The sequence below is a fragment of the Protomyctophum bolini genome, assembly GCF_963924005.1.
Source record: "Protomyctophum bolini genome assembly, chromosome: 3".
NCBI classification, from domain to species: domain Eukaryota; kingdom Metazoa; phylum Chordata; class Actinopteri; order Myctophiformes; family Myctophidae; genus Protomyctophum; species Protomyctophum bolini.
In genome coordinates, this window is record NC_137864.1 from 33,129,174 (window position 1) to 33,136,967 (window position 7,794).

Sequence of the window (7,794 nt, forward strand, 5' to 3'; positions counted from 1 at the left end):
TGACATTTGCAGTGATGCAATGCTCTCTCTTCTCTATTTCTGACACTCCGGTGAGTGTCTGTGTATGCGTGCGTGCATGTGTGCGTGCGCATATCGTACGTGTACGTATGTCCTCATCACCTGTGTTGAGGTTGCTTGAATCGCACACTTGATGTTTCCTGTAATCTGTTAATTATCATAATAACATTAGACACCATGAGGATAATTACACATGCACAAACACACACACACACACACACACACACACACACGCGCGCGCACACATTGATTGGATGGTGTAATTGTTTCTGCTGTGTGAATGGATGTCGTCTCATCTCCTCCTTTTTGTCTTTGGAGGAGACCAGACTGGGATGCTCTTGGCAGGTTTATAGCTTTGCTTTGCATCGTGTGTGTGTGTGTGTGTGTGTGTGTGTGTGTGTGTGTGTGTGTGTGGTGCGAACAGTGTCTACTTGTCCAAACTTTTCCCCCCTATATTTCACCCACCAAAGTTTGAACAATAAGTATTGTTTCACTATTCACAAGACAAACCGAGTCCGTTTGACAAAGTGCCTGTGTGTGTGTGTCTTGATTTAATGTCTCCTTACTGTGCACTTTCCTGCCTCTCAGTATTCTGTCGTCGGCATGGAAAAGCTCTCAAGCTGTGGGACAGAGCCTCACATCGCCTTTAAATCTAGTTTCTGTCCAATTGCCATTTTTCCATCACTCATTCACCTTTTCTTCTTCTCCTCCCCTCCCCTCCTCCTATCCATCACTCATTCACCTCTCTCTTGTTGGGGCTCTCTTGGCAGCATGCACGCCTCAAACGAGGTCGAACTGTTTTTCCAGCTAGCCGAAACCAAACAAGAGGACAAAAACTATGATGTGGCTCCTCCCTGTGTTCTGCACGTTTTACCCCTCCCACTGTTTTTGGTGCTGGTGATGTTAAAATGAGCCCTTTAGTTATTCCGCGGGGGAAGTTCAGTTGACAAAGTGCAGCACAGCAGTTAAGACACAGCTCCGGGTCAAGAAAACATACTGTAGATAGAGCGGGATAAAATACATCACACTCAAATAAAAGCACCATGGACAAAATATACAATATATAACAGTAAACACCCTCAACACAACAGTGCTTGCATAGTGCAGGATAAAATGCCCCGCAGCAGAGATCCATGTCGTCACCTGGATCTGTTTGTTTTCATCACACTCGGACCCGCTTTAAAAGCATCTGTCTGTGGGATTTCACCATTTCTGGCGACAGACTCAGAGGACAACGTGTGTGATATCTATCTACATTAATTAACTGGAACCTGCCTGTGTTTATAGTCCATCAGAGATGAATTATAGAGGATTACAGAGGTTATCCCCCCGGACATGGTCGAGGCAGATGGCCGACCACCAAGCCTGTGGGTCTGTGACACAGCCAAATAAATGTGTGAAGAAATGTATTTCCTGTTGATAGAAAATTTAACATAATAATCAATCTGGGTATAACAATGGAATATATTGGTTAAAATATGGTTGAATATGTGCAAAGAAAGTTCAGTGCAGGTAAAGTGCATCTTATCCGGGTCTTATCAATCCACACACGGAAGCTTCGCAAGCTTCCGATTTGCTTCCACTATGCTTCGCAAGGAATCTTGGGAAAATGTTGCCTTAAACAGAGACACACGCATGGACATATAACTCATGGACAGCCCTTCACTAAGGTGACCTTCACACCAGAAAGCTTTACTGCGATTAAAACGAATCCTGCTACACATTGTCGGAAAGTGTGCTTTGTTTGGCAGGTGTGAAGCATCATTCGAATCCTAATGCGCATCAAAGAACCGCATTCTACTCCGACCAAAAACTGGGGTTTCGCTTCACTTCCAATCGCACTTGATTATGATTCGGTGCAGGTGGGAATGAAATTCGCAGCAAATAAAGGAAATGAAACAAACAATGTGGCGGGTGAGGAGCTAAACACAGTTGGATATTGAATATTTTACGCAGCGCAAAGATGTCCCGTTACCGTGGATAGACGTGGTCGAAATGAGGACGAGTACATTTATCAATTGCTTAAGGAAACACTATAAAAACACTACGGTGTAACCTACAGAATATTCTGTCTGTCTGTGTGTAAACATGGAGTGCTGTCACTGTGTGGGGACTGGGTAGTAGGGACTTTAATCTCGATTAACATTTTGTGCTGCTGTCTGTTCTCAGTGCGCTCAGCGCTGTGCCTCCATGCCCAAAAGAACAGTGCGTGGCTGCGTGCGTATAGTGAGAGAGAGAGAGAGAGAGGTCCAGTCCCCGACGGCACGACACATGCACGTTATGAGTATCATTTTAACACCATATATTTCACTGCGTAGGCTAGTTTATGAATGGAACACATTGATAACGGTCCCCCCTGCTGCGTTTCCAATTGCTGCGGATGACAGGGCAGTGTGAAGGCAAACTGCAGCAAATGTAATATGCAAGAATCCCAAATATCCGCCCATTAGGTAAGAATGTGACCTTAGTCCCTCCCCAACCCATCCTTGTCCAATAGGCACGTTAGCAGCGAAGAAAGCTTGACCTGCATAGCAACCGTTGCTAAACTATTTGGATTGGCATTGGACAATCGCTTTTTGGGGTGGGATTTAGTTTCTTCCAGTTAAAGCGAGAGTTTTTGTTGCGACTGTAGCAAAGATATTGCTTGCTCAGGGTGGGACAATGTCGGTAATTTGCTCTTCATGTAAAGTGTCTTGAGACAACTTGTGATTTGACACTAAAATTTTAATAAACCCCAGCCTCTGTATTGTGGGGAAAGCTTTTGCAGAAAAAAATAGATGTTACGCAACGCGGCGTGTTGTGAGCTTTTCCATCTGCTATTTTCAGCAAAAGCTTTCCCCACAATAACCGAAAACAGAACAGACTATAGAGCCCTGGGGGACTCTGCTCAACCATATAGATTTAAGTGATTATAAAACGTACGGTATATGCAGCCCATACATTGTGCATCTCTAACTGAATGGGGTCGTAGCATTTTATTTACAAAGACAAAATGCGGGGGATTCAAAATCGAGGCATTGGAAACACACACAATTACGGTTTCACAGCATGTACTTCCGTGCTCAAGCATGCACCACCAAACTCCTCCCCATCCCATCTCTCTCACCCCCATCTCACTCCACTATCATTTCTCTTCCACTCTCTTTCTTGTGTTTTTCTGGCTCATCTCTTCGAGGTGGCTTGGCATATCTTTATTGCTGTTTTATTTATTTATTTATTTTTGCTGCTGATGAGGCACTTTTCTGTGCCAGGCAGAAGACAGTGTTTCGCTGTGTAATGCACTTATTACTGGGAACTACAAATGACCTGTGCCGACATACCCGGGCCACACAGAAAGCTGTGTTCAGCTGGCTTTCTGCTGGTCTGTGTAACAGTGTTCTCATTAGCATCTCCTTCTTATGCCATGTTCCGTTTATTATGTCGGCTGAAAACTAGGCGTGTAACGATACATTTTAACAGTGATACGATACGCATCACAATACATGGTTGATGACACGATACATGGTCGATATTAATTCATGGTGATACAATTCAATACGATACGGTTCAATACTTTTAAATCGATACACTACAGTATTTAGCAAAGAACAAATCTGTGTGAAACGTGTAGATAGTGTAGGAAGTTATGGGAAACATTTATTATTATTTATATACATAAGAAACTGACAGTACTGAGTAAATGTACTTGAGTACTGTACTTTCTGAGGATCGATAATTCAGTACTTTACTTGAGTATTAGATTTTGTTGATACTTAATTACTCTTACTCGAGTATAGTAATAGCAAATATTTTACTTTTAATACTCATAATGATGTACTTTTAGGTTTGGCTGTTTTTTGAGTGGCGCTAGGCTCCAACATCTGGGTTACACAGTAATTGTGTTTACACAAACACATTTTCCATTCATTGTGATTGTGATTTAATGTTTGTGTAGGACAAAGTTTGTGTTAGCACATACACCAAAAGCTGGACATAAAGTAACAGGCCCCCTGAAAATCAACATGCCCCCCGTGATGGCATGTGGCAGCCACACTGGGCGCTCCTCACTTCTCACAAGTGTGATTTTTTTCTTCCCCACTTCTGACACCAGCCGTGTCTGTGGCTTCCCCCCCCATCACCAGCGGCAGCAGGGCTACTCTCACTCGATGTTCAAACGGTTGTTAAGAGGGGACGAATAGCGCAATCAATTCTTACTTTTTTCTGTAGTGTATCAATAAAGGAAAGTATAATCCTGTTATACTAAGATGTATAACGTATGGTTCAACAAGCAAGCACACCAGTGCATGCAGTGCAGGTGGTTTTAGAGTTACTTTTAAGAGTTACAAGGTCCTATGAATTCACTGTGAACAAATTACAGAAATTAATACTTAAGTACATTTAAAAGCAAGTACTTTTGTTTACTCTTACTTGAGTAACATTTTGACTGAGCTAATTTTACTTGTAGTGGAGTACATTTGACCAGGCCCTATTAAATAGGGCCTATTTGTTCAAGTACTGGGATTGAGTAGCATGTCCACCTCTGAACACAGTGATTCTGTGGCAAATACATGGACATTGTATTTGAACACATAATGGACAAATCCACACCTTGACATGGTGCACCCGATAGGCCTACACACATTTATCGATAGACCAAATGTAGCGACATTGAATGGAAAACTAAATTAAAACCCAAAATGTTGCTTAAGTACAGTGCTTGAGTAAATGTACTTTCACAGCACAGTGAACAACGGAGCCCGATAGTTAACTGGAGCCAGAGACCTTTTAAATTAAATAATGTCTGCACTCAGTCTGTTTGCTAATGTGCCGCCCCCCATGTCCTCACACAACACCACTATTTGTTTAGATTAGCTGAAGTCCCATTACATTAGCCAACTAAACACTCAGTAGAGAAGAGGTTGTGCGGGTTGGTGAGATCTTCCCAATTGCATATCGTTGCTGTCGGGCGGATTGTAACCAAAATGGTTACTGAATTTTCTAAATGTTTCAAGAACAGCGTAAATAGCCCATGTACAAACTCACGACATGCGTAGTGAGATTGTAGATCTGGTATTTTTGCTACTTTTGTGAGGCACCAATAGGGCTTTGATTAATGAAAAAAAAACGTAAAAAAAAAAACGATATGAAAAACTATTAAAAAAATAGCCTATAGAGGTACAAGGTTTCTGAATGACTGCGATGTTATACTGTTATAATGCCACTTCCCTCAGACACAGGAAGAAATCATTATTACAGGAAAACTGGGAGGGTATTATTACAATCTCCTTCATCGCTGCTTTGGGTTTGCCACCTTCTCCCATATTATTGCATAGATTAGTAGGCTGCAGTTATTGCACTGTGTAAAACATTTTAAAGAGCTATTTTGGAAAATATTCAGTGAGGTCGTACTTTCGCTTGTCTGCGACTTATTCTTGTGATAAAGGTATTGAAACAACAGTGAAGTGGTAGGTTAAATAGTGTATTTCTTTTCCTCAATATGAAATGATCCTGTATCATCATGTGTCGATCACTTATGACATAAGTGATCGACACATTCAATGTTTTTCTGTTTGGTTCCAAAATGAATGTGTTTGAAAATGGTCCATTTTGGATTTGAGCTACCACGGTCTCTCTGCACATCTGAAAATAAACATTATAGCATTTACTATTAGTAATAGGCATGTAACGATATATCGTAGATCGATATATATCGATATAAAATGTTGACGCTACGAATCGATTTATTAAATGCATATATCGCGATCCAGCAGCAGAGGGCGCAATAGCGTTAAACTCCCATTCTTGTTCAGCGTCCATGATAGAAGAACCGCGGGGAAAGAAAGACAAAAAATAACAGGCTGGCGTGTGGTGTTGGTTGGGCGTTAATGTGGAGTGCAGACGGGCGGCAGCACACAGAGAGAGAGAAAGATAAAAGAGGAGGAGAAGAGAGAGAAAAGAGGGGGAAAAGAGAGAGAAAAGAGGGGGGAAAGAGAGAGAAAAGAGGGGGAAAAGTGACTCAGTCATGGCCAGGAGGCGGTGTGTGTGTGTGCGCGCGAGACGGTAAACGGTCAGCATTCAGCAACACGTACAATTTCTACTTCTACTAAAGAAAGAGGCAGCGATGGAGCCATATCCATAAATTCGGGGACATAAATTGCGCAAAATACTGTTAAACGTGACGGCAGGCATCCTCCTAGCTGTTGCTAAGCTGTGCTAAGCTAAAATATCATAAGGAACCACAACAGTCAACAACGCAGGGTTGCCACATATTGACTGAGAGGGAAACAAGCAACCAGGTCTATGAAAATGTTAACAGGCCATATCAAGTCAGAAAATCGGAAAAAAATCAGAAAATAAATCTAGAATAAGCAACAATATTGCTGACTTTCAAACATCATTGTCCAATCTTGTTTTAGAGCAGTGGTTCTCAAACATTTTCATGTCATGGACCACTAATATTCTAAGAAATGTACAGATAAACAAGTCCAAAGTAGTTTATAATGACTAGACGTGGCAACACTCAACAGTTCTACAAACTCACAATATGAAATATAAAAGGTATTAATAGGCTAGTCGTATTGTTAATATCCATAATTAGGCTTTAGGCCCTAAAGCCTACATTATTGAAAAGAGGGTAAGAGACTAGAGTGAGTATTGTTTAAAAAAAAAAAGAGATTTGTGGAAGAGAAATGAAAGTTTCCTGTCATTTGGTAGTTGCTACAGTATTGAGAACAAACCGTATTGCAAAAGAAAGTACTGGATTTGTTTAAGAGAAATTAAAATAAATGCTTTTCTGCCATTTTTGTCTGGAAAATAATTTGTTTAAAATATCGTGAAAAATCGTATCGTGAACCTCATATCGTGATACGAATCGTATCGTGAGTTGAGTGAATCGTTACATGCCTAATTAGTAATATAAAGGACTTTCTGTGTGGAGTTTGCATGTTCTCCCTGTGTCCCCTACGGCCTAGGGTAGGTACCCTCACAAAAAACATACAGTAATCCTAATAAGTAAGCTTATTTCTATCTCTTTATAGGCCTAAAACAAAACTAAATCCATCTCAGACCTCAAATCTATAGTTTTGCTTACATTATGATATATTTCACATTTACAGATTTAGTAATAGACCTAGTAGCCTAAATTAGCATAGGCTCGCGTCTTCGGGGCAGCGCATGCACTTCTCTCGCTCTCTCTCTCTCTCTCTCTGTCTGTCTGCACACAACACGCACATCTGAATGTATGATGTTCAACAGGCAATCAAAAGTATTGGCTAGCCTAGTTTTTTATATTAATGAATTACAAAATTCGCACAGGGCCATACATTTGTTAAATTTTTATAGTGTTCCAGTTCCAATTTTGTCTGCTCCTTTCTTTGTGTCATCACTTACAATTCCACTTGTTTAATCTGTATCCTGACTGCATTCTCTATCCTGATTGGATAAACTATCCCAGTTTCAGTTTCTGAAAATGCATTTTCTATTGAATAATAAATCACACCCATGTGAAGTGAGGGGCGCTCTTATCATCGTACATCTCAGACACTATGACGTAAAATTCTCTTTTGAATGTCAATGGGAATTTAATGTTTGTGTAAGATGAAAATCTACACTAACTAGCTGAATATAGAGAGACATGGAGAGCTTTTTAACACTTATTTTAACCAAAGAAAATCACTTGCACTACCTTTAAGTGATGGGTAAATGTTGTCCCTGGGCCTGCCTGGCCCACTTCTGGTGCCTGACTAATGTCTTTCTAAGCCTAATGACCTCAGCCGTGCATAACCCAATGTTTATCAA